Source organism: Hyperolius riggenbachi, chromosome 2 (assembly GCF_040937935.1).
Source record: "Hyperolius riggenbachi isolate aHypRig1 chromosome 2, aHypRig1.pri, whole genome shotgun sequence".
Classification (NCBI taxonomy): Eukaryota; Metazoa; Chordata; class Amphibia; order Anura; family Hyperoliidae; genus Hyperolius; species Hyperolius riggenbachi.
Window position 1 is genome coordinate 272,165,878 of NC_090647.1, and position 27,308 is coordinate 272,193,185.

At 43.5% G+C, this 27,308-nt stretch overlaps 1 protein-coding gene across 5 annotated transcripts in view; it reads right to left on the reverse strand.

Moving 5' to 3' along the window:
* SSC4D (scavenger receptor cysteine rich family member with 4 domains) overlaps positions 1-27,308 on the reverse strand; it is a 198,904-nt gene that overhangs the window by 66,040 nt on the left and 105,556 nt on the right. For 3 of the 5 annotated variants that reach the window (XM_068268683.1, XM_068268679.1, XM_068268680.1), the window contains one exon: positions 2,553-2,654. The gene's annotated coding sequence lies outside the window, so the exon portion shown is untranslated. Of the gene's footprint in view, positions 1-2,552; positions 2,655-9,384; positions 9,525-11,482; positions 11,524-27,308 lie in introns of those variants that run through there. The other 2 variants (XM_068268682.1, XM_068268681.1) reach the window with 2 other exon arrangements.

The following is a 27,308-nucleotide window of genomic DNA, read 5'->3' on the forward strand; positions in this document are numbered from 1 at the left end:
AACATATTGAGGAAATGGAAGACCACAGTCTCAGCACAAGTTAAAGCCCCATCTACACAATACGATTCTTTGTGCAATTCGATTACGATTCTATTTACGATCTGATTAAATTCGACATGTCCAATTGGGATTCGATTCGATTCAATTCAATTTGCCATTGTTTTGTAATGGTAAATCGAATTTAATCGAATTGAATCCCAATCGGACATGTCGGATTTAATCGGATTGTAAATAGAATCGTAATCGAATCGCACAAAGAATCGTATCGTGTAGATTGGGCTTAAGACGCAAAGTGGCGGACCAATAAAAATCTCGGATAATCGGAACCAACGCATGGTAAGAACAGTTAGAATCAATCAACAGACCAGCACCAAAGACCTACAACATCATCTTGCTGCAGAATCCAGATGGAGTCACTGTGCATCATTCAACCATTCAGCACACTTTACACAAGGAGATGCTGTATGCGAGAGTGATGCAGAGGAAGCCTTTTCTCCACCCACAGCAAAAACAGAGCCACTTGAGGTATGCTAAAGCAGATTTGGACAAGCCAGCTTCATTTTGGAATAAGGTGCTGTGGACTGATGAAACTAAAATTGAGTTATTTGGGCATAACAAGGCAAGGCAAGGCAAGACAACAACCCTTAACACTCCTCAAAATCCACTAAGGCATTCAAGCAGAGGAACAAGTATAACGTTCTGGAATGCCCATCTCAGTCCTCAGACCTAAATATAATTGAAAATCTGTGGTGTAAGTTAAAGAGCCCTGTCCATGCTCGGAAGCCATCAAACCTCAATAAACTAGAGATGTTTTGTAATGAGGAACAGTCCAAAATACCTTCAATCAGACTCCAGACTGTCATCTGAACCTACAGGAAGCGCTTAGAGGCTGTAATTTCTGCAAAAGGAGGATCTACTAAATATTGATTTCATTTCTTTTTTGTGGTGCCCAAATTTATGCACCTGCCTAATTTTGTTTAAACAATTATTGCACACTTTCTGTAAATCCAATAAACTTCATTTCACTTCTCAAATATCTCTGTGTGTCTTTCCTATATGATATATTTAACTGAAATTTTTATCGTAACAACCAATAATTTATACAGGAAAATCATGACGATTAACAAGGTTGCCCAAACTTTTGCATCCCACTGTAAAACTGCATGCTACAAAAATCTGTTACTGACATTTTCTATTGTATAAATATATAGACTATGTACATTTGTACTATCATCCCCACCTTACTTATACCCTGTACTATGTTTACTTCCAAAACATATGACAGCGCTCCAACTGAGCGAAGGATCCAGGAGGTAATGCTCCAGTGGTTTACACCAATTAGCAAGCTCCACGACTCATGGGACAAGTAAAACTAAAAAACAAGAAAAAAGGAGCACTCTATGGTGCATTAACGTTTTATTACTGTAAAAAAGAATAAAATATTGCACTTACAAGATGTAAATGTCTTTCAAAGCGTATCAACCGACATTGGGGTTGCAAGAGATCCTTTCTCCCCTCTCCTCTACCCGAATCCCGTAGCTGTGGCCAATAGCAGGGGTGTCAAGATGTATAACAGATGATCTGATGAAGACGTATGAACGCCAAAAAGCGTCATGATGCTGCATGATGCTGCAGGTGAATGAGGTCCTTTGTATTCCACCCCACCCCGAAGGTCTGTTAAACATCTTGACACCCCTGCTATTGGCCACAGCTACGGGATTCGGAGAGAGGAGAGGGGAGAAAGGATCTCTTGCAACCCCAATGTCGGCTGATACGCTTTGAACGGCATTTACATCTTGTAAGTGCAATCTTTTATCCTTTTTTACAGTAATAAAACGTTAATGCACCATAGAGTGCTCCTTTTTATCTTGTTTTTTACCTGTACTGTGTTTGCATAATTTTAAACTGGCAATAGACATCTAATGGAAGTGGGACATTAAAGAGAACCCGAGGCGGGGTTCTAACAACAAAATCCCCATACAGAGACTGAGTCTGCCTATAGAGCCCAGCCTCTGTTGCTATTTAGATTCCCCCTAAATCCCCCTTGCTCTCAGCGAGACCCGATACTTCAGAGCCACGCGGCCGACACAGATCGTGTCACAGCGGGCTTTATTTACCTCCATAATGCCAGTCTCGCCGCTCCCCCGCCTCCTGCATCGCTCCAGTCCCCGCCCACGTCCCTTCCCTCCCCGCTGATTGGAGGGAAGGGATGTGGGCGGAACCGGAGCGATGCAGGAGGCGGGGGAGCAGCCGAGACTGACAGGAGGAGGTAAACACAGCCAGCACCGCGCGGCTGTGATTTATCGGGTCTCGCTGAGCGCAGGGGGGATTTAGGGGGAATCTAAATAGCAACAGAGGCTGGGCTTTATAGGCAGACCCAGCCTCTGTATGGGGATTTTGTTGTTAGAACCCCGCCTCGGGTTATCTTTAAAGCATAATCCCATCCCATGCATCTATGGCGCCACAGAAGGGGGTAGCTGAATTACTGGACTTTCTATATTTCCACTATAGATAAGTGAATATTTTTTATTATTATTTTACATTTAACTTACTTCAAACCGTATTCTGTTTCTTGCAGTGCATTTATCCTGTCTCTTTTCCACGACAGACACATCTATAATTTTCTGAAACATTATGCTTAGCCATAAAAAATCCTGAAAAGCAAAGAAATGTTATAAATGTCATTCAAAACATACAGTTGAATAAGAATACAAAATTAGCAGTATTTTTTTCATCTGTCTAGCTACACTGCTCTTAACCCTTAGGCTTCGTTCACATCAGGGCTGTTTCTGTGCGCTTTTCACAGCGCATTGCTGTGTGCATTCTGCAAGGTATTGATTTTCCAATCCCAATTAAATGTGCCTGGTTCACATCTATGCACTGTGCTGAGCTGCGTTACAAAAACGTAGTGTTGCATGCATTTCTGTGCGTTGAGCTCTAAAACGCACATCAATGCAAGTGAATGGGTACGCTTTTTTAGCGCATACAAGCGCATGTGATTTTTACCCCTATTTGGAAAATACATTTACCGTATATACTCGCAAGCAAGCCGAATTTTTGACTCCCAAAAAGGGGGTCAAAAGTTGAGGGGTTAGCTTGCTTGCGAGTCACCTGTGGTCCGCCCCCCCCCCCCCTGCTCCCCCCTACGCCCGCCGCTATTACCTGAGCCGGCGCCGCATCTTCTATTATTCCCCTCTCCGCTCGTAAAGTAATTCACAGCAGCGCGCCCCACGGTGGCTGCTGTGATGATGAAGCAGGAAGCCGTAGAGAGAGAGCGGCTTCCTGTAGCTATGGGAACCGCTCTCTCTCTATGGCTCCTGCCTCATCTTCACAGCAGCCGCCGTGGGGCGCGCTGCTGTGAATGACTTTACGAGCGGAGAACGGAAATAATAGAAGATGCGGCGCCGGCTCAGGTGATAGCGCGTGGGGGGGGGGGGGGGGGTTAGGTGGGGGCACTGTACTAGCTATACTGGGCACTATATGGGCACTATACTAGCTACACTGGGCACTATATGGGCACTATACTAGCTATACTGGGCACTATACTAGCTATACTGGGCACTATATGGGCACTATACTAGCTATACTAGGACACTACCTACCCATACTGGGCACTATACTAGCTATACTTGGCACTACCTACCCATACTGGGCACTATACTAGCTATACTGTGCACTGCCTACCTATACTGGGCACTATACTAGCTATACTGGGCACTATATGGGCACTATACTAGCTATACTGGGCACTATACTAGCTATATTGGGGCACTACCTACCCATACAGGGCACTATACTAGCTATGCTGAGCACTATACTAGCTATACTGAGCACTATACTAGCTATACTGGGCACTATACTAGCTATGCTGAGCACTATACTAGCTATACTGGGCACTATACTAGCTATACTGGGGCACTATACTAGCTATACTGGGGCACTATACTAGCTATACTGGGCACTATACTAGCTATACAGGGCACTATACTAGCTATACTGGGACACACTGGGGGGATCACGCGGCCAGCATTTCCTACCCCCGGCTTATATGAGGGTCAATAATTTTTTCCTGTTTTTTCAGGTAAAAGTTGGGGGGTCGGCTTATATGCAGGTCGGCTTGCTTGCGAGTATATACCGTACATATGAAAACAAAGCTTTATTGACAACTGCTACTGCTACTAGAAGCAAAACATGCTTAAAAAAGCGCACCACAACGCACTGAAATGCGCACTAAAGCGCGCAGAAGTGCATGCGTTTTTATCAAGCGAATTTACACGTTTTTCATCGCACCCAATGTGAAGGAGGCCTAAACCTGCTTTTTCAGGCAAAATTAAATTTGAGAGTCTGAGAACTAGTCCCTTTGAACTCGGTGTCTTTAACAGTGTGCATAAAGGTGCTTTAAAAGGGAAGAGGCTTTGCCAGACACCCCACTAATCTGCCTGTATGGTGGTTAAAGAGACAATGAAGCGAAACAAAAAGAAGGTATAATGATTTGTATGTGTAGTACAGCTAAGAAATAAAACATTAGGAGCAGAGACATAAGTCTAATATTGTTTCCAGTACAGGAAGAGTTAAGAAACTCCAGTTGTTATCTATGCAAATAAGCCATTGAGCTCCAAGACTTTCAAAGTCGAAGAGAGCTCTGTTTTCTGAAGGTTGTTATCTCAACTGTCACTGTATTGTTTTTTCTTCTGCAGAGGACAGGTCAAAATTTCACAGCCTGCTCTGTAAAAATCATTTAGAATGCTGAGTAGTGTGTAAACTGCAAATATTAGAGAATGATGCATTGTTATAAAAACACTATATAACTGAAAATAAAAATATGAGAATATTTTCTTTGCTTCTAATATTCTAGTAATTATCCGTACTACACAACTAATTCATTATATCATATTTTTTTTTCCGCTTCAGTGTCTCTTTAAGGAGTTGCTGATGGGGGTTGGGGCAGGAGGTTTCGGGCTGACTTTTTTTCCCCTTTAAACAAATATTAGTTATATATTTTTGTTTATATTTTTCCGTAAGTCCCACTTTTCAATCACTACCCAAGCATACGTACAATAAAATGCTTAATGCTGTTAAGACAGGAATCTCCATAAATTGCATACATTGGAAAGTCTGGTAAGGTCAAATAGAATTTAACTCTCACTAAAAATTGATCATATATGCAATAGTGGTGCATCAACTCTTACAGACCTGATGCCCTGTGTGGCTTACATATTAATCTAGCAGTGGCTGGATAGTGTACTGAGTTAGGGCTCTGCCCCGACACAGGGGTCGAATCTTGTCTCTTCCTGTTAAGTAAGCCAGCAGCCATGCAGTAAGGAGACCTTGGGCGATGACTCCCTAACACTACTAGTGCCTACTGAGCACACCCTATTGGCTGCAGCTCTGGTGCTTTTGAGTACGCCAGGAGAAAAGCACAATATAAATGTTCTGTGTCTTGTCTTTCTGCTTCTATCCTTTTCAGATAAAGAGTTAAAGGGGTTCTTTCGCGAATGATGAAAAAAATGAAAAGTGGTTTATGCATAAACTATTAAACATCCTTCTAAAATAGTGTAAAAACTTTTTCAAAAAAATGAATGGTTTCCTCAATACAACATGTAATGTAAATAGTGACCGATGACGGGCTGGGAGGCTAATCCATTTGATAGGGGTGTTTTTTTTTTACTTGCATTTCTCAAACAGAACTCCTGCCTAGCTAGTTTTCGGTTGTGTAATCCATTGCCATTAGGAGTTGCAGTTAAAGCTGTTATAATAACTGCCGACCTCAGGCTGAGCTCCTCGGCAGTTATTTATTGTAGTTTCACAGACACAGGACCCAGCAAAGAGTATCGTGGCTGTTGCTACTCATGAGTCAGGGCTCTTTCGCTATTGGCTGGCTGCAATTGATCAGACTTTCAGGCTCCCTCTACAGGCCTTGCGTGCTTGCAGATTCCTCTTGTGTGACTGCTGTATTGGCTACAGTGACTTGAGCAATCACAATGTCTGCATGGAATGGTAAGGAGATCACAGCACAGATAGTGATCTCCCTGCAGCAGAGATAACACAAAGCTCAGCATGCAGTCTCTGCCTGACCTGAAGACTTGACCCGGGCCTGCAGTGGCATGTGCTTATTCTGGCCAGGCCTGTCTCAATCCCACTCCCCCTCTGATAAAGATGGAATAGTGAGAGGGCTGCTGAAGATAAAGCAATGTGTGAGAAGAGGGCTGGAGGCGATTTGCTATCTGCTACACAGTGGTTGGCAGAAGTCAGTAAGGGTCGGTTCACATTTGCATTTTGGGCCAAACCGGATCTGGTGAGTGGATCCGGGGTCCACATCACCGGATCCGGATGGCCCGCGGAGTGGCCATTCACATTGTGAAAACGGATCTGATCAATGATTGATCGGATCCGTTTTCACTGAGCAAATACATACCTTATCTTGAGCAGCAGCCGGCGGTAGAGGGTTCCTCTCCTTCCGCTATAATTACACAGCGCGTCATGTGACTAGTCACATGACGCGTCATGTAGTCACATGACCCGGAAGAAGATGGAAGCTTCTACCGCCGGTTGCTGCGCAAGACTAGGTATGTGTAAAGAATCCCTAGCCCACCCGCCCGGCTACTGCACCCTCCCGTCGCTCAGGTTCCCATCGGCACATGCCCCCATCCCCCGTGGAACGGTCCGCTTCTTCACTAGTGTGAAGAAACTTTCCGTTTCCCATTGCCCGCAATGCTGCTGCATTTTTTTTCCGACTACGTTCCGCAGGGCAGAATGGTCTGGAAAATTAGGGCCTGCTGCAATTTTGGGGGCCGGAATGTACGGAACGTATCTGCACCAACGGACAGATGTGAATGGATCCATAGGTTAACATTGGATCCATTCACATCCGTCTGTTTGTACAGTATACGTTCCGCTTACATTGCGGAAAAAAACGCTAATGTGAACCAGCCCTAAAACTCTCCAGCCAGGTTTCCAGAAACAGCAGGGATGTGTTTGAAAAACAGAAGCTGGCAGCTTGTAAGGTGTACACAGACTCTACAAACACACTACATATACACACTCTATACAAACATACGCTCACTTACTCACTCACTCTCTGTTAGGTCCTATGTACTTGACACACAGTAAAGCTACGCACACACATGCAGTAACCATTATCATGTGTGTACAGAGGCTGATGATGGATATTGCTGATGCCCGAGCATTACCAATCACAATGCTATCCCCCCATCCCCCCAGCAACTGATTGGAGCCACTCAATCGTTCACAAACACTGTCCTTCTGCCCACCTCCATAGCAACAAAACACATCGCTAGCCTCAAGGCTCAGGATGTGTCTTTACAGCATCAATGCCCAAATTGACGCCCGAAGGATTGTTTCCCAATCCCCAAAGGGAGAAAATTCTTGCATGTGTGTACTTAACTAAAGGGAGAGTCACACTTTTATTAACGTTGTGCATTTACTGCACATTTTAATGTACACGTCGCCCACCATACATTGCCTGTACCTGTTGGTAGTTTATGGGGATTGTACATGCTGTGCAATTTTATGTATCGGGGAGTTTTATAATTATATAATCACTATTATCGATTAGAAATGATCGACCGTGCACACTAATAAACAAAACAGTGCAGGCTGATCAGATTAATGGGATTGATCAGAAAAATATATCAATCCCACTATTCTGATCAGATTGGCCAGTGCGTTTTTGTTCGCTAGTGTGCATGATCAAGCATAGCAGCAATCAGAAACAATCAATTTTCCACCAGATTGGATAGTTATAGGCAACTATTAGGCAGAGGAGATGGTAGGTTAGTGATGGGAAAAGGAGAGGGAAGATTAGTGTAAAGGTGGCCATTAATGGTACAATTTTTTTCATCAGATGCGATCTTGGATGTTTTTAAGATCAAATTGTAAAACGATTCTATCGTCCATTAGACCAGAAAATGTTGTCGATCCGAATGTTGGATTTTATGATCGAATTGGAAGAGAGAAAATGCCCTAATCAACCTGTTCATGAGAACAATTGATAATTACCTTTCAATTACTTTTGATTGTAAAAATTGCATCGAAAGATCGCATCTGATGAAAACACGGTACCATTAACCTCCCTGGCGGTAAGCCCGTGCTGAGCACGGGCTATGCCGCCGGGAGGCACCGCTCAGGCCCCGCTGGGCCGATTTGCATAATTTTTTTTTTGCTGCACGCAGCTAGCACTTTGCTAGCTGCGTGCAGTGCCCGATCGCCGCCGCTACCCGCCGATCCGCCGCTATACGCGTCGCCGCAGCCGCCCCCCCCCCCCCCCCTAGACCCCGTGCGCTGCCTGGCCAATCAGTGCCAGGCAGCGCCGTGGGGTGGATCGGAGTCCCCTTTGACGTCACGACGTCGGTGACATCATCCCGCCCCGTCGCCATGGCGACGGGGGAAGCCCTCCAGGAGATCCCATTCTTTGAACGGGATCTCCTGATCTCCGATCGCCGGCGGCGATCGGAGGGGCTGGGGGGATGCCGCTCAGCAGCGGCTATCATGTAGCGAGACCTCGTATTTGCTGCCCCCTGGCGGATTTTGACAAACCGCCAGGAGGGTTAATGGAAACCTTTAGACAGAGGTGGGGGGGGGGGGGGGTAGTATTAGGCAGATGACAGGGGCGGGAGTTAGTGTTAGGCAGAGGAGAGGGGTGGGAGTTAGGCAGAGGAAGGGGTGAGATTAATGTAAGAGCTAGTTCACTCTAACGGGAAGGTTGCTGATCACTGGCAATTAGCCAGCGGTCATTAAAGCTCTAGTACAATGTACTATAAACCCTATGACATTGATCCCACTGCAGCATGCAGAATTTTCTGAGGGATTACACATGAAGGAAATCTGCAAAATCGCACTATATCGGTAGTTTTAAAAACATGTTTGGAAAATTGGTTTGCAAAATTGCAATTGATTGTGATAATTTATCTAGGCAGGGGCACAAGTAGCTACCCAATATTATTTGGTAAGGGTGATCATTCAAGGCTTCCTAATACTGCTATCTGGGGCAACCACAGGATACCCAGTACTGCAAACTGGGAGGCTGGAGGCACATCTGGTTACCTAATAGTGATATCCAGGGGCACATGACTACTTTCATATTTTATCTGGTGGCTCATGGCTACCTAGCTGTTGTATCTGGAGGAACATGGCTACTTAATTTTTGTATAAAGGAGACACATGACCTGGCTATATTTTTTTTCTTAGGGCAAATGGCTACTTAAATATTGTATTTAGTGGTATAATGTCTATTCAATTCTGGTATATGAGACCACATCGCTTTCCAGTATTGGTAATGTCGCCTAGAGTTAAAAGACAGATTGCCTTTGCGGCAGTATGATGAATTGTGGGCTTCCACTTCTCATTGGACTGAAATCTTCTTACTTGTCTGAGCACCCTTTTAACCGATAAACTGGGAGGCTGTGGTGAGGCCCAAATTCATTGCTCTGTATGGTGTTAATCCAGCTCTGGAAGATCCTAGCTGCACGCAGCCAGCCACCACATCATCCTTCCAAGCACAGGAGGAGCAGGGAGACACAGAGAGAATGGAGGAGAGGGGGTCACCGCCTGGATACAACTGGAGTTGGCAGAAGAGGTTGTGGGAGGGGGGGGGGCATGCTTCAAAAGCAACTAAATTAATCTAAAATGTGATGCTGATTAGTGCTTTCATTTTGTATTTTATACCCAAACCAAAAACCTACCCACCCCCTGTAACTAATATCAAGCACTCTCCCCCCCCCCCCCCCCCTTCCCTCCCAATCTGTGAAAGCGTAGTGTTTTCCAAAGGGATATTGCCTCACAGTCCAGCTCTGTGGCCTAATCACATAATATTATTTTTTGAGGTAAAGAATAGTCTTGTGTATCCTATATGAGAAAGTGTGTGTGTGTGTGTACATAAATGGGGCTACCATGACCTGAAAAGGCCTCTAGGATTTGTTTTCCCCCCAGGCCAAATGGTCCCAGTCCTCCCCTGAGTGTGCCCCCCTTATCTTGTTTTAGAACTAGAGTTCATTGTTACACAGTCATGTGCGTCATGCCATCTGCTTTTAGCTGCAAGGAGAAGGTTTTTAGAGGCTTGTTTCTGTTTTAGTAATAGTGACCTGACAAGGTAAATTTTATGTCAATTATATATATTTTTTTAAATTTATATAAATTGCAATACATTTTTAAAAAGATGGTTCTATATATACACATAAATATATAAATATGTATATATTTATATATAGTTATGTATATATGAATGTACATGTGCCGGAACGTGGGTTGTTGCGAACATGTGCATGCATGTGAGTATTGCAAGAGGGTGTGTTGAATGGGAGGGTGCGTAAGGCACGCTTTGGGGGGGGGGGGGTGGACTGGTGTGGGATGATGTGTATGCTAAAGCCTAGTGCCTGTTTATTAAAGGAAACATCAAGCAAAATTAACTCCCCATGATATATTTACCAGGGGCTTCCTCCAGCCCCTTGAAGCCGACATGCCCCACGCCGCATCTCCAAATGCAGCTGCCACTGCCATGTGCAAAGGCCAACCTCCTCTACTGCACCTGCGTGAGCTCCGCTGTCAGTCAAGTCCACGTTGTCCACAGTGTACTGCGTAGGTGCAGTAGTTCTGTGCCTGTGCAGTACGCTGCATACAACATGGACTTGATTGACAGCAGCGCTTAACACAGGCGCAGTAAGGATGACCTCCCGTTCGGCCTGGTAGCTGCGATCGGAGATACGATGTGGAACATGTCAGCTTCAAGGGGCTGGAGGAAGCCCCTGGTAAGTATATCATGGGGAGTTATTTTTGCTTGATGTTTCCTTTAATAAACAGGTGCTAGGCTTTAGCATACACATCATCCCACACCAGTACCCCCCCCCCCCCCCAAAGCGTGCCTTACGCACCCTCCCATTCAACACACCCTCTTGCAATACTCAAGTGCATGCACACGTTCGCGACAACCCATGTTCCGGCACGCGTACATTCACATATACATATCTATATATAAATATCATATATATATATATATATATATATATATATATATATATATATATATATATATATATATATACATGTATATACATATATACACACACACACACACACACACACACACACATATACATATATATATATATATATATATATATATATATATATATATATATATATATATATATATAGCCATCCATTTAAAAATGTATTGCAATTTACATAAACTTTAAATATATATATATCATAAAATTTACCTTGTCAGGTCACTATTACTAGAACAGATAGAATAGAAACAAGCCTCTAAAAATCTTCTCCTGGCAGGACTGTGTAACAATGATCTAAAAGATAAGTGGGGCACACTCTGAAGACACATTACTCCTGCAGAGACGCTGGAGTTTGTCAGCAGCTGATAAGATGACTCGCTTGCAGAGGATAGAAACTTATCTGCACACACGCTGGAGTCAAGTTGCCAGGCAACGAAGTAAACACATGACGTGCTCACTGAAACGCTGCTCGGCTTTCTGCTTGAGCTATTCCTGCAGGGGTACTGTCTGTGAAACTACAATAAATAACTTGCCGAGGAGCTCAGCCTGAGCTCGGCAGTTATTATAACAGCTTTAACTGCAAATCCTGATGGCAGTGGTTTACAAAACTGAAAACTAGGTAGGCAAGAGTGTGGTTTGTGAAATGCAAGTAAAAAAAAAAAACACCCCTATCAAATGGATTAGCCTCCCAGCCCGTCATCCGTCACTGATTACATTACATGTAGTATTGAGGAAACCATTCATTTTTTTGAAAAACTTTTTGCACTATTTTAGAAGGATGTTTAATAGGTTATGCATAAACCACTTGGTTTTTTTTTTCTCATTCGCGAAAGAACCCCTTTAAGCAATGATAGCCTGTGTCATTCTCTCAAAATACTGTTGCTTAAAATTAGTGTAAAACGAATCTTCAAATGAGGTTCCCCACTGTAAGCCAGGTCAGTTCTATTGTTCAATCGTCACATACAAAACCTCACCAATCATCATTGATCGGTTTGGGGCCCCAGAAGGTCTCCATTATCAAGGTTCAGGACAGAAGACAGTATTTTAAAGTGGTCTGAAACTCTGACATAACATTCAATAAAAATGTGTTTTCCTATTTTTTATTACTCATACAGTTATCATATTTGCTTTTGTGCACACCTAATATTGTCTGTTTACAAATTACAAGTTTCCAAAGTGTAGTTCTTCTTACCCTGAAACCTGGCATTGCATTTTATTATTTTTCTATTATAAATGCTTTTTATTATACAGTTGTGTTCAAAATTATTCAACCCCCACTGAAATTGAGTGTTTTAGCCAGTTTGACATTGATTTTGATCATTTCAGTCATCTTGTTTACAATTAAATCAAAGAGGCACTTGTAAGTCAGACAAATATAATATTTACAATGAAATAACCACAAATGTCTTTTCTGTGCTCACATCATTATCAGTTTTTTTCAACCCCCAAGTAACATTCATTCTTAGTACTTAGTACAACATCCTTTTCCAGTTATAACAGCTTTTAAACGTGAAGCATAGCTTGACACAAATGTCTTGCAGCAATCTACAGGTATCAAGTGTTCATACATTTGTTTTTAAAAAGTAAAAAATATATTGTTATCTGCAGTTTGGATACGGACTTGAAGCTGAATAGCAGGAAAAAGTGTTTTGTTTAACCATTTCAGTGATGTTCTGCTAGAATTTTTTTCTGGGATAGTAGCTTTCAGGCTGTGAGGAATCTTTTAGAGCAAAGTAGAAATGCTGGCTTTTAGACCACTCTAACCACTTAACCACTTGAGGACCACAGTCTTTTCGCCCCTTAAGGACCAGAGCCTTTTTCTCCATTCAGACCACTGCAGCTTTCACGGTTTATTGCTCGCTCATTCAACCTACCACCTAAATGAATTTTACCTCCTTTTCTTGTCACAATACAGCTTTCTTTTGGTGCTATTTGATTGCTGCTGCGAGTTTTACTTTTTATTATATTCATCAAAAAAGACATGGATTTTGTCAAAAAAATGACTTTTTTAACTTTCTGTGCTGACATTTTTCAAATAAAGTAAAATTTCCTATACATTTGAGCGTGAAAGTTATTCTGCTACATGTCTTTGATAAAAAAAAAACCATTCAGTGTATATTTATTGGATTGGGTAAAAGTTATAGCGTTTACAAACTATGGTGCCAAAAGTGAATTTTCCCATTTTCAAGCATCTCTGACTTTTCTGCGCACCTGTCAGGTTTCATGAGGGGCTAAAATTCCAGGATAGTACAAATACCCCCCAAATGACCCCATTTTGGAAAGAAGACATTCCAAAGTATTCAGTGAGAGGCATGGTGAGTTCATAGAAGATTTTATTTTTTGTCACAAGTTAGCGGAAAATGACACTTTGTGACAAAAAAAAAAAAAGTTTCCATTTCTTCTAACTTGCGACAAAAAAAAAATGAAATCTGCCACGGACTCACTATGCTCCTCTCTGAATACCTTGAAGTGTCTACTTTCCAAAATGGGGTAATTTGTGGGGTGTGTTCACTGTCCTGGCATTTTGGGGGGTGCCTAATTGTAAGCACCCCTGTAAAGCCTAAAGATGCTCATTGGACTTTGGGCCCCTTAGCGCAGTTAGGCTGCAAAAAAGTGCCACACATGTGGTATTGCCGTACTCAGGAGAAGTAGTATAATGTGTTTTGGGGTGTATTTTTACACATACCCATGCTGGGTGGGAGAAATATCTCCGTAAATGACAATTTTTTATTTTTTTTTACACACAATTGTCTATTTATAGAGATATTTCTCCCACTCAGCATGGGTATGTGGAAAAATACACCCCAAAACACATTATACTACTTCTCCTGAGTACGGCGATACCACATGTGTGGCACTTTTTTGCACCCTAACTGCGCTAAGGGGCCCAAAGTCCAATGAGTACCTTTAGGATTTCACAGGTCATTTTGAGAAATTTGGTTTCAAGACTACTCCTCATGGTTTAGGGCCCCTAAAATGCCAGGACAGTATAGGAACCCCACAAATTACCCCATTTTAGAAAGAAGACACCCCGAGGTATTCCGTTAGGAGTATGGTGAGTTCATAGAAGATTTTATTTTTTTGTCACAAGTTAGCGGAAATTGATGTTAATTGTTTTTTTTCACAAAGTGTCATTTTCCGCTAACTTGTGACAAAAAATAAAATCTTCTATGAACTCACCGTACTCCTAACGGAATACCTTGGGGTGTCTTCTTTCTAAAATGGGGTCATTTGTGGGGTTCCTATACTGCCCTGGCATTTTAGGGGCCCTAAACCGTGAGGAGTAGTCTTGAAACCAAATGTCGCAAAATGACCTGTGAAATCCTAAAGGTAATCATTGGACTTTGGGCCCCTTAGCGCAGTTAGGGTGCAAAAAAGTGCCACACATGTGGTATCGCCGTACTCAGGAGAAGTAGTATAATGTGTTTTGGGGTGTATTTTTACACATACAGATGCTGGGTGGGAGAAATATCTCTGTAAATGACAATTATTTGATTTTTTTTACACACAATTGTCCATTTACAGAGAGATTTCTCCCACCCAGCATGGGTATGTATAAAAATACACCCCAAAACACATTATACTACTTCTTCTGAGTACGGCGATACCACATGTGTGACACTTTTTTGCAGCCTAGGTGCGCTAAGGGGCCCAACGTCCTATTCACAGGTCATTTTGAGGCATTTGTTTTCTAGACTACTCCTCACGGTTTAGGGCCCCTAAAATGCCAGGGCAGTATAGGAACCCCACAAGTGACCCCATTTTAGAAAGAAGACACCCCAAGGTATTCTGTTAGGAGTATGGTGAGTTCATAGAAGATTTTTTTTTGTCACAAGTTGGCGGAAAATGACACTTTGTGAAAAAAACAATAAAAATCCAATTTCCGCTAACTTTTGACAAAAAATAAAATCTTCTATGAACTCATCATACACCTAACAGAATACCTTGGGGTGTCTTCTTTCTAAAATGCGGTCACTTGTGGGGTTCCTATACTGCCCTGGCATTTTACGGGCCCAAAACTGTGAGTAGTCTGGAAACCAAATTTCTCAAAATGACTGTTCAGGGGTATAAGCATCTGCAAATTTTGATGACTGGTGGTCTATGAGGGGGCAAATTTTGTGGAACCGGTCATAAGCAGGGTGGCCTCTTAGATGACAGGATGTATTGGGCCTGATCTGATGGATAGGAGTGCTAGGGGGGTGACAGGAGTTGATTGATGGGTGTCTCAGGGGGCGGTTAGAGGGGAAAATAGATGCAATCAATGCACTGGGGAGGTGATCGAAAGGAGGTCTGAGGGGGATCTGAGGGTTTGGCCGAGTGATCAGGAGCCCACACGGGGCAAATTAGGGCCTGATCTGATGGGTAGGTGTGCTAGGGGGTGACAGGAGGTGATTGATGGGTGTCTCAAGGTGTGATTAGAGGGGGGAAATAGATGCAAGCAATGCACTGGCGAGGTGATCAGGGCTGGGGTCTGAGAGCGTTCTGAGGTGTGGGCGGGTGATTGGGTGCCCTAGGGGCAGATTAGGGTCTAATCTGATGGGTAACAGTGACAGGTGGTGATAGGGGGTGATTGATGGGTAATTAGTGGGTGTTTAGAGGAGAGAAGAGATGTAAACACTGCACTTGGGAGGTGATCTGATGTCGGACCTGCGGGCGATCTGTTGGTGTGGGTGGGTGATCAGATTGCCCGCAAGGGGCAGGTTAGGGGCTGATTGATGGGTGACAGTGACAGGGGGTGATTGATGGGTGGCAGTGACAGGGGGTGATTGATGGGTGATTGACAGGTGATCAGTGGGTTATTACAGGGAATAACAGATGTAAATATTGCACTGGCGAATTGATAAGGGGGGGTCTGAGGGCAATCTGAGCGTGTGGGCGGGTGATTGGGTGCCCGCAAGGGGCAGATTAGGGTCTAATCTGATGGGTAACAGTGACAGGTGGTGATAGGGGGTGATTGATGGGTGATTGATGGGTAATTAGTGCGTGTTTAGAGGAGAGAAGAGATGTAAACACTGCACTTGGGAGGTGATCTGATGTCGGACCTGCGGGCGATCTGTTGGTGTGGGTGGGTGATCAGATTGCCCGCAAGGGGCAGGTTAGGGGCTGATTGATGGGTGGCAGAGACAGGGGGTGATTGACGGGTGATTGACAGGTGATTGACAGGTGATCAGGGGGGATAGATGCATACAGTACACGGGGGGGGGGGGGGTCTGGGGAGAATCTGAGGGGTGGGGGGGGTGATCAGGAGGGAGTAGTGGGCAGATTAGGGACTAAAAAAAAAAATAGCGTTGACAGATAGTGACAGGGAGTGATTGATGGGTGATTAGGGGGGTGACTGGGTGCAAACAGTGGTCTGGGGGGTGGGCGGGGGGGGTCTGAGGGGTGCTGTGGGCGATCAGGGGGCAGGGGGGGGGGAAATCAGTGTGCTTGGGTGCAGACTAGGGTGGCTGCAGCCTGCCCTGGTGGTCCCTCGGACACTGGGACCACCAGGGCAGGAGGCAGCCAGTATAATAGGCTTTGTATACATTACAAAGCCTATTATACATTGTTTCAGCGGCGTTCCGGGTGCTAGTAACCCGCCGGCGCTTCCGAACGGCCGGCGGGTTACAGCGAACCGGGGGGCGGAGCCAGTCCCCAGCGGCTGATCGCGTCACGAATGACGCGATCGCCGCATAGCCACTCCCGCAGTCGCCCCCGCTGATGGGCGTATTGCGGTCGTTTGGGCCCGGACTTTGCTGCCGCCCATCGGCTGGGCGCGGTCCTTAAGTGGTTAAGCCTATCTGGAAGAATATGTTTGTCCAGATAGGCTGTGCACCTTCCAGTTTGCGGCGCTCCCACCGCCCACTGTTAGCCCCCCCGATTAGTGAAGGGGAATATTATTATTATTATTATTATTTATTGTATTTATAAATGGGAATATACTTCCCATTCACCGATCTAAGTCCCCCACAGTAGTGCTGCTCATCCAGATTCCGGATATCCGGGTAACCCGGATATCCAACCTTTTCTCAGCTATTCGACCGGAATCAGATTCCGGATACCTGGGCCCAAATCCGGATAGCTATCTGCGGATATTTGGGCGCATAACACGGATATCCACGGATATTGCGGATATCCTGATCCGAAATACTGTAACTATGGAGATGACGTCCTGGAGCCAATCAGAGGGCTCCCAGCAGAAGCCCTAGCAACCAATCACAGAGGGGAACCCTGGCCAGCCCCACCTGACCTCATTGAGCCAATCAGAGGGCTCCCAGCCTAAACCCTGGCACTCAATCACAGAAAGGAACACTGGCCAGCCCCCCTATATAATAAGGAGGGCTGCCATGATGAGACATATCGTCCCAGCTTGCTGAATGCTCACTGAGAGACATGCTCCAGTGCTGCTGGCCTAGCAAGGGCTGTACACAGTTATAAACCTTAAGCTGTTCAGTGATTAACTCCTTCATTATCACTACACTATTGTTAAATCGTTAATTAGCTTGATGTCATTGTGTGAAAGTCATTGTGTGACAGTTAGAGTGTGTGCTCCAGTGCTGCAGTGCTGGCCTAGCAAGAGCTGTACACAGTTATAAACCTAAAGCTGTTCAGTGATTAACCCCTTTACTATCACTAAACTATTGTTAATTCGTTAATTAGCTTGATGTCATTGTGTGAAAGTCAGAGTGTGTGATCCAGTGCTGCTGGCCTAGCAAGGGCTGTACACAGTGATAAACCGGAAGCTGTTCAGTGATTAACCCCTTCACTATCACTACACTATTGTTAAATCATTAATTAGATTGATGTCATTGTGTGACAGTCAGAGTGTGTGCTGCAGGCAGCTGCTATGTGTCTGTTTGTGTGCTGTGCAGCTATTAGCCTTAGCTAGCTACAGTATAGGTTAGTTAGGTTAGGAATTGGGGATAGAATTACTGTGTTATTGTGTAGTTAGTACTGTAGTACTGAAGTCAGTGCTAGTAGTTGTTAGAGTAGTAGTACTACTGTGTTAGCTTTCTACAGAACTGCTGTGCTGTGAGCAGTGCTAGTGTGACAGTTAGTGTGCACTAGTGTCTTCTCATCTGCTGTTTGACTGTCACTCAGCACTTGGCACGTGTCACGTGGCACTTGGCACATGTCACGTGGCACTTGGCATGTGTCACGTGACGACATGAGGCACTTGCCACGTGTCACATGGCACTTGCCTGTGTCACGTGGCACTTGGGATGTGTCACATGGCACTTGGCAAGTGCCACGTGACATGTGCCCAGTGCCATGCGACACGTGCAAAGTGCCATGTGACACGTTCCAAGTGCCACGTGACACGTCCGGCATGCTCCTGGCACATGTTACACCTGCTGCTGCTGCATTGCCCTGCTCCTGCTGCCTGTGCTGCTCACACCGCCAGGGTGCCACTGGCCACTGCTGCTGTGCTGATACCATCTATATTTAACCCAAAACACAATTTCTGCATAATTTTTTGGAGGTGTCTTAGCTGAAAACTGTCATGTCCCAGTTGTGCGGTTGGACTTTGGACACAATGTGGGCTGCACGACCGCTGTCTGGAACCTAGGCCTGATGTTAATTGACAGCCATTTTTTTGGGGGGAGGGGGGATTTTAAGTCCCCACATCATCAATTAGTGTTCCCCTTTAAAAAATAATGATGCTACATGCCTCATTTACCCTAAAAAACGTTTTTAAAGCAATTTAAAGGCCACTTCGGGCTTTTCTATCCAGATATCCGAATCCGCCCGGATACCCCGGATACTGAGGTTGGATCCAGATCAGGATTGGAAAATTTTGAAATCGGATATCCGATTTGGATCTGGGGATTTTGAAAAGGGGTATACGAGCAGCACTGCCCCACAGAAAAACCGACGGTCTCTCATCAGAGACCGCGGTATTTCTGCAAAAAAGTTCCCCGTCTTTATTCTAGTTCCTGGAAGCGTCATCGTACACTTCCAGGACTTTTTTGATTGTGGCCATCTTGTGGCCAAATAGTAAACTACACCCACATACATTTTTAATAAATAAATACATTAAATTACATTTAAAAATTAGCTGTTTACTTCCCGACACCAAAAATTAACCAAATACATTTTTTAATAAAAAAAAAATTACAATTAAAAAAAAAAAAAAAAAACATAAATAGTTACCTAAGGGTCTGAACTTTTTAAATATGCATGTCAAAGGAGTATATTAATATACTTTTTTAAATTATGGGCTTGTAAATAGTGATGAACGCAAATTGAAAAAAAAGCACCTTTATTTCCAAATAAAATATCGGCGCCATACATTGAGATAGGGACATAATTTAAATGGTGTTATAAGCGGGACAAATAGGCAAATAAAATACATGGGTTTTGGAAATTAAGGACATAATGGAACATTTCACATATACCAAGTGGTATCTGATGAGCCACTTACAAGGATCTTTGGGTCGACTGGATATCTCTTAAGACTGCTGATAAATATAAGATGCTCTAAGAGATGACAGGGGAAGGGAGGGGAGGGGGGAGGGAGATTTAGGGAAACAGGGAGGATTATTTAGACCATTAAGATGATGAACAAATGAACGTTTACAATGATATATGCTTAAATGCGTTTCATACTGTTTCGTACTGTAGCAAGTTTGTTCAATTCAATACATATACCCTCCTGTATGTTTGTTGTTATAAATGAAAAATAAAAAAACTTTGTTTAAAAAAAATACATGGGTTTTAATTACGGTAACATGTATTCATTTCAAACTATGATGGCCAAAAACTGAGAAATAATGAATGTTTTCCATTTCTTTCTTAATATTCCTGTTAAAATGGATTTAGAATAAAATAATTGTTAGCAAAATGTACCACCCAAAGAAAGCCTAATTGGTGGTGGAAACAACAAGATATAGATCAATTAATTGTGATGAGTAGTGATAAAGTTATTGGCAAATGAATGGGAGGTAAAAGTTGCTCAGATGCAAAAAATAAACAACCCTGTGGGCTTAAGTGGTTAACCACTTCACCACTGAGGGTTTTTTTTCCTTGAGCATCAGAGCAATTTTCACTTTCAGAGCTCCTTCCATTAATTTGCCAATAACTTTATCACTACTCATCACAACAAAATGATCTAAATGATCTATATCTATATTATTTTATCCCAAATGCAATTTAATGGGAATAATATGAAAAAAAAATGAAAAAAAATCATAATTTTTGGCCATTATAGTTTTTAAATAATACATGCTACCATAATTAAAACCTATGTATTTTATTTGCCCATTTGTCGCGGTTATTATACCATTTAAATTATGTCCCTATCACAATGTATGGCGCCAATATTTTATTTGGGAATAAAGGTGCATTTTTTCAGCTTTGCGTCCATCACTATTTAAAAGCCTATAATTTAAAAAATAACAGTACTGTACCCACTTGACATACATATTAAAACAGTTCAGTCGCTAAGGTAAGTATTTATGTTTTTTTTTAATTGTCATTTTTTTATGCAAAAAATGTTTTGGGGTACTATGGTACAGTGTGGGAGGGAAGGAGTTAATGTTAAATGTAATTGTTGATCTTTTTTATTGAATAAATGTATGTAGGTGTAATTTTACTATAATTTGGCCACAAGAGGTCCTAAAGAAAGGATGTGTAACTTTTATTTTTTCACAATGATCGCGGCTTCTCATTGAAGCCGGTGATCATTGCAGCGGGGACTTGGATCAATGAATGGGAACTTTGTTTCCATTCATTGATCTCCGGACTAATGGGTGGCGGCGAGTATGCAATGCGTGTACAAGCGAGCAGGAACGCAGACAGCGGCGGTCGCAGCGGGAATGCATACATCTACGCCCCAGGCGTTGAAGTTAAATCTGTCGGGGCATAGATCCAGGGCCGGATTTCAGGCAAGGCCACCTAGGCCATGGCCTAGGGCACCACAGGAGCAAGGGCACCAAAGCAGCAGGCTGGACTTATGCAGCATTTGCAAACTTGCAAATGCTGCAATGCAGGGAGATCAGGTGAGTCCCTGACTGCGGTACTCTGCTGCCAATAGCCTGTTCAACGACCACCTTGCTCTCTGTGCATGTTTGCATTGTGGCCGGCGGCTATGGACTTGGGCAGCATTGGAGACAGAGGGGAAGAGGAAGCTTCTGCACTGGAGACGAATGGAGAAATGAGTGACACTGATGGCTGCTGCGGTGTGATGGCGAGCTGGCTACCTATGCTGAAAGGGGGGTGGGAAAAGGAGGGATTAGGGGGGGGGGTATCAGGTTACTTATACTGAAGGGGGGTGGCTGGTAACAGCGGCCTTGGGTGGTAAAGAGTACAAATCCGGCCCTGCATAGATCTACTGTCTGCAGGCGTCGAAGTAGTTAAATGTTTACTTTTATAGTTATATTACATTTCTGTATGCAAGCATTGTGACCTGTATGTAGATATCAATGCTGTGGGGCAAAATTAGGAATGGAATGGAAAGGAAACCAATCTATTGCATAATTGTGTGTTTTTCAATACTTGACTTATTTGCCATGTACTGTGATTCATGTAGAATAATGTTGTCTTTTGTCTGCCTGGGTTCCGTCCTCCCCCTTATTTGCGAAATACTGAAAAATGGCTGAAAGATTGCAGCTGAAACTGCAGGGCCAGCATTTCAGGACAAACACATGCAAAAACTATAACTATTTATTCAGGGAACAGGAGGTAAATGACCTCCATCTATTAAACTGACCATTGTTTTTCACCATACTCATGTTGCTTGCAGTTTTCTTTAGAAAGCTTTGTGCTGTATATTTCAGTAATGAGTTTATTTTATCTTTTCTAGACAATATCAAATGACAAGCAGATTTAGGCATTCAAAGGTTGTTAATAGAATTCCTTTCATTACACGGGAAGTATGATTTCACAGCATGGTGAAGAGGAGACTAGATATTAGATAAATGGGGAGCTTAATGACCAAGAATTCACATGCAAAATAATGACATGTGTAAAACAGATTCCCCAGCTTATTCCTTGCCAGCTGCTGAACTACGTCCTCACACTAATGCGGTGCAGGTTACATTATAATATGTAAGCTTACACAATATGCAGTTCCTTTTATACTATATTAGTTGCTCTCAGTTCTAACTGAAAGGACAACTGATCATGTTTTCCTATTTCTCAGTTCACAATATTTGCGTTTTAACTGAAAGTTTTTTCACAATGCACTGCTAGGGAAAGTTAAAACGCATCAGCTTTTCAGCGTATGGTGTAAAAGAGGCCTTAGCATCTTAGACATACTGTTGGAATTTAGTAAATCTAATTGATGAAACCTGTTGCACAAATAATGCAAAGCTGGGTACTTTTGGCACCGCTCTAGGTCGTTACGTAATTAGGGGAGCCGCTATAGCCACTATAGCGGCTCCCTGTGTTTAATTTAGGCAACAATCAGCTTCGGCAACACTCCAGAGTAATTTGAGCACTTGGCAGAGGAGGGAAAGCTGCAGGAAGAGGAAATTGCAGCAACTAACTCACCTGGGGCTTGATTCACAAAGCGGTGCTAACTGTTAGCACGCCTGTGAAAACCCCCTTAGCACGTCTAAACGAGTTTTCGCGCGTAAAACTTTACGCGCGCGAAACTTTATGCGCGTAAAACTTTACGCGTGCACTGCACAGAGCGCAGGGCGCTCCGCGTGAAGTGCCCATTAAAGCCTATGGGACTTAGCACGCATAAGACTTTGCGCGCGTAAAACTTTGCGCGCGCAAAGTTAGCGCGCGATCTGATTGAGAAATCCGCTGCTAACCTACTCGGCACCCTGGTTAGCGCGTCTAAAGACTTTAGACGTGCTAAGTAGGTTAGCACCGCTTTGTGAATCAAGCCCCTAATGTACTATATTTCAGAGCACCAGAGTAATTTGGGCGCCCTGCGGGGGAGAAGTAATTGTGGCTGTGAGGGAAAGGAAATTACGGCTGTGGGGGAGAGGAAAATTCGGCTACAGCTATGGGCTCAGCTGCACTTCTGCTTTCAATGTCCAGGAGACCTTCTCTGTACCCAGGAAAAAAGCTCCATGGGGAAAGCTAGAAGGAGAGATTAAAGTCTGGGGCCGGAGGGGTATTTTGTAGGTGAGGAGAAGTTAGTGTTAGGTGTAGGTAGGAGTACCTTAGTGTTAGGAGAAGTGGGGGGAGGTAAGTGTTAGGCCTAGATAGGCGAGGGTTAGTCTGAGGTTATGGAGGTTTATAGTAGAATATCAGTATAATTACTGATATTCTCCTATCAGGTATCCGGGGTTAGTAGAATATTGGTAAAATAACTGATATTTTTCTTTGGGCATTACCTTGCACCCTTGTTACCCCTTTGGCAAATGTATGCCAAATTATGGTGAATTTCAAAAGTTTTCAACACATTGTATTTTTGAGAAAAAAAACAAACTTAAAGTGGATCCGAGATGAACTTTTACTCATTACATAATTGTGTTCCTTACATATAGTTTAAGGGGCATTCCTCAAGCAAAATACTTTTTTGTTTTTGTTTTAATACTCTAATTCCCTATAAACTAAACAAGCCTTGCCCACAGTTTTTCAGAGAGCCTTGGCATTTTCAGACAGTAGCAAGGGCTCATGGGAGCTCAGTCTGGGCAGGAGGAGGGGGAGGTATTACTAGCCAGAGATTTCAGAGGCAGAGGGGAGGAGGGAGGAGGAGGAAGGATTAGGTTTTTTTTCACAGGCTGAGTGCTGAAGATGCAGATAACCTTGCCTGTGTGTAATGTTTACAAACAACATGGCTGCCTTCATTGTATCACAGGAAGAAATAATCATATTCTATTAAAGCTGTTTGCAGCTTGATTTGCTGTGTAAACTATCTAAACTTTAGATAAGATATATAGACAAGTTATTTGTTATAGTTAGTTTTTCATCTCGGATCCACTTTAAAGAAGGGAATCCACCTAACCACTCATTTTAGTAGACAAATATATTTATTTATATAGATCTATGAATTAGATCAAAAAGAGGGATAACTGATTCAGAAGAAGTGTCGGAGGCATTTAGGCACTTATTAATTTCACGTTTTCTCTAGGAGATAATTTTTCATCTTCTATTTAAAATAAAATTTCAGCACTCTGCACTTGAAAAGTATACACAAGTAGGTAAAAAAGTATTGTCAAAATTATTTTTTTTTTTTGCAAACTAAGTACTGTCAAAATTATTCTGAGTACTTTTCTTACTTGCTGGTGGCATAAAAGGCATTTTATTGATAAGGTGGGAAAATATCACTTAGGAGAAAACATGAATTGAATAAGGGACTTGGTTACATAGAAAACTGGGACTATAGATCTCTGGTGGGACAGGACAAAAAAACCCAGAGCTGAAAGTTAAGAGTGCTAACCATTAGGCCGTGATACAGCCTATAATCACAATTATAAGCTGTGCATAGCGGCTACTATAATTCTTCCCAGGACTGCAGCATCAGCTATCAGCATCAAGGCTGGACAAGCCAAATTTATCTGACACCCCTTCCTCATCCGGTTAAATTCCCAATCAAAGAAAGAATTTAACCACTTTATCCTTCAGGTTGTTGTCACCTTATGCATCCAAGCAATTTTCACGTTTCAGCACTCCTCCCATTCATTCACCAATAACTACTTGTCACACCTAAATTATCTGTATATTGGGGTTTTTTGGCCAAAAATTAGGCTTTTTGTGGATTATATTTTTTTGTCATTTTTTTATTCTCTAAGCATTTTAAAGTGGTCTGAAAGTCAGCATTTTTAATTTGCTCTAAAAGATTCCTTACAGCTTTAAAGCTACTATCCCAGCAAAAAGTTGTAGCAGAACATCACTGAAATCGTTAAACACAGCACTTTGTCCTGCTATGCAAAGGCTGTTCAGCTTCAAATCCGCATCTACACTGCAGATAACAGTATCTTTGTTTACATTCCAATGTTGCTACATTGGGCCTGATGCTATTCCAGGTGATAAGTAGCTTGCAGATGCGAGCTACTTATCACCTTGCCATCGCACGAGGATTACCGGCAAATCCTATTGCCAGTTTCACTCGTGCGATGGCCGATCGTTAGGGAGCATTACTCAGGCGAAAACCTGAGCGATGCTCCCTATTACCGGGCGATGGGGAGCGAGGTTTACCCTGTGGTGCTGTCCATCAGCACCACGGCCTCGCTCCCCACACATGCGCACAACCCGCCGAACATCCGCCGCTGCATCTAGGGGTCTCCTTTAATAAGGAGACCCCCAGAGCTCCCCGCCGGCCGCCGCTCGTCTCCGCAACCCCCCACAAAGTTACAAAGCTACAAATTGCTTAAATTCCTTACCGCCGCTTTACACCCGTCGGCCGCCGCATCTCGCCGCAAGTCCCCGCTGTGTAATTACAGTGTACGAGTTACTGTAATTACACTCACTAATAACAGAGTCCCGGCAAAGCATCTTTGAATCAGCCGCCGGGGCTCCCCATTGGTTCACAGGCTGAGCCATTTTCATTGGTCCAGCCTGTGAACCAATGGGGAGCCCCGGCGGCTGATTCAAAGATTCTTTGCCGGGACTCTGTTATTAGTGAGTGTAATTACAGTAACTCGTACACTGTAATTACACAGCGGGGACTTGCGGCGAGATGCGGCGGCCGACGGGTGTAAAGCGGCGGTAAGGAATTTAAGCAATTTGTAGCTTTGTAACTTTGTGGGGGGTTGCGGAGACGAGCGGCGGCCGGCGGGGAGCTCTCGGGGTCTCCTTATTAAAGGAGACCCCCAGATGCAGCGGCGATGTCGTGCGTTAGCATGTTTAGACCTGCTTTTTGCAGGTCTACGCTAACGCTCATGTCTGCCGGGAAGCATCACAACTGAAAACGAGCTCTCTGTAAAGCTCTCTCTGCTTTAGACACATACACAGTTCAGAACAGCTCACTAGAAGATTTTAATATATAATAAAAAGCAGAATATGTATGATTGCAGCGCACCTAGCAGCACCACAATAAGGAGCTTTAACAAAAATGTTGGCTGCAAGGAGAAAAATGGATCTGTACCCCAATCCACTCGAATTGAACAAAAAACACAGTATTACTCCTGCGCACTCAAAAACAATTTAATACCATCAATTAAATAACAATAAAAAACATACCACACACGAGTAGCTCCACTAAAATCGCAACGACACTGTCACTCACATCCAGACAAACCTGCAGATTTGTCTGAATGTGAGTGACAGTGTGGTTGCGATTTTAGTGGAGCTACTCGTGTGTGGTATGTTTTTTGTTGTTATTTAATTGATGGTATTAAATTGTTTTTGAGTGCGCAGGAGTAATACTGTGTTTTTTATAATAAAAAGCAGTTGGAATAAAATGCGTTGGAAGCTTTCAGAGCTAGATAAACTACACTTTGTAAACTTGTAATTTGTAGACAAACAATACTACTTGTGCACAAAAGCAAATACGATAACTGTATGAGTAATAAAAAGTAGGAAAACACATTTCTATTGAATGTTATGTCAAAATTTCAGACCACTTTAAAGGGAAAAAAAGAGAAAAAAAATTAAAACATGCACCATTTCCATCCACTATAGTTTTAAAATAAACAGTGCTACCATAGATAAAACCCACACATTTTATTTGCCTATTTGTCCTGGTTATCCAAACTTCTAAATTATGTCCCTAGTGCAGCGGTGGCGAACCTATGGCACGCGTGCCAGACCCGGCACGCGTAGCCTAATTTGCTGGCACGCCACCGCTGCTTATGAACTGGCCGCAGCGTCTACTAGACGCCGCCGCATCAGTTCATAGCCCGCAGCCCCGCAGTCTCCCGGGAGACTGACCAGGGCTACGGCAAGATGGCTGCCGAAGCCCTGTACTGGAGACTATTTGTGTCTCCAGTACAGGGCTTCGGGCGCCATCTTCCCGTAGGCCCTGCACTCTGCCTGTCAGCAGCAGCGCGGGAGACTGCAGAAGATCCGGGGAAGATGCGCGCCAGAGCCCAGCCGAGAGAGAAGACTTCTGTCAGGTGAGTACATACATTACTTTTTTTGCAGGTGAAATGCGGCCCACTGTGTTTTCTGCTAAAATGTTTTGTCACATGTGTTTATGTCCTGTGAAATGCTGCCCACTGTGTTTGTTTTGCAGGTGAAATGTGGCCCACTGCGTTTGTTTTCTGGTGAAATGCTGCCCGCTGCGTTTGTTTTCTGGTGAAATGTGGCCCACTGCGTTTGTTTTCTGGTGAAATGTGGCCCACTGCGTTTGTTTTCTGGTGAAATGCTGCCAGCTGAGTTTGTTTTCTGGTGAAATGCTGCCAGCTGCGTTTGTTTCTGGTGAAATGCTGCCAGCTGCGTTTGTTTTCTGGTGAAATGCTG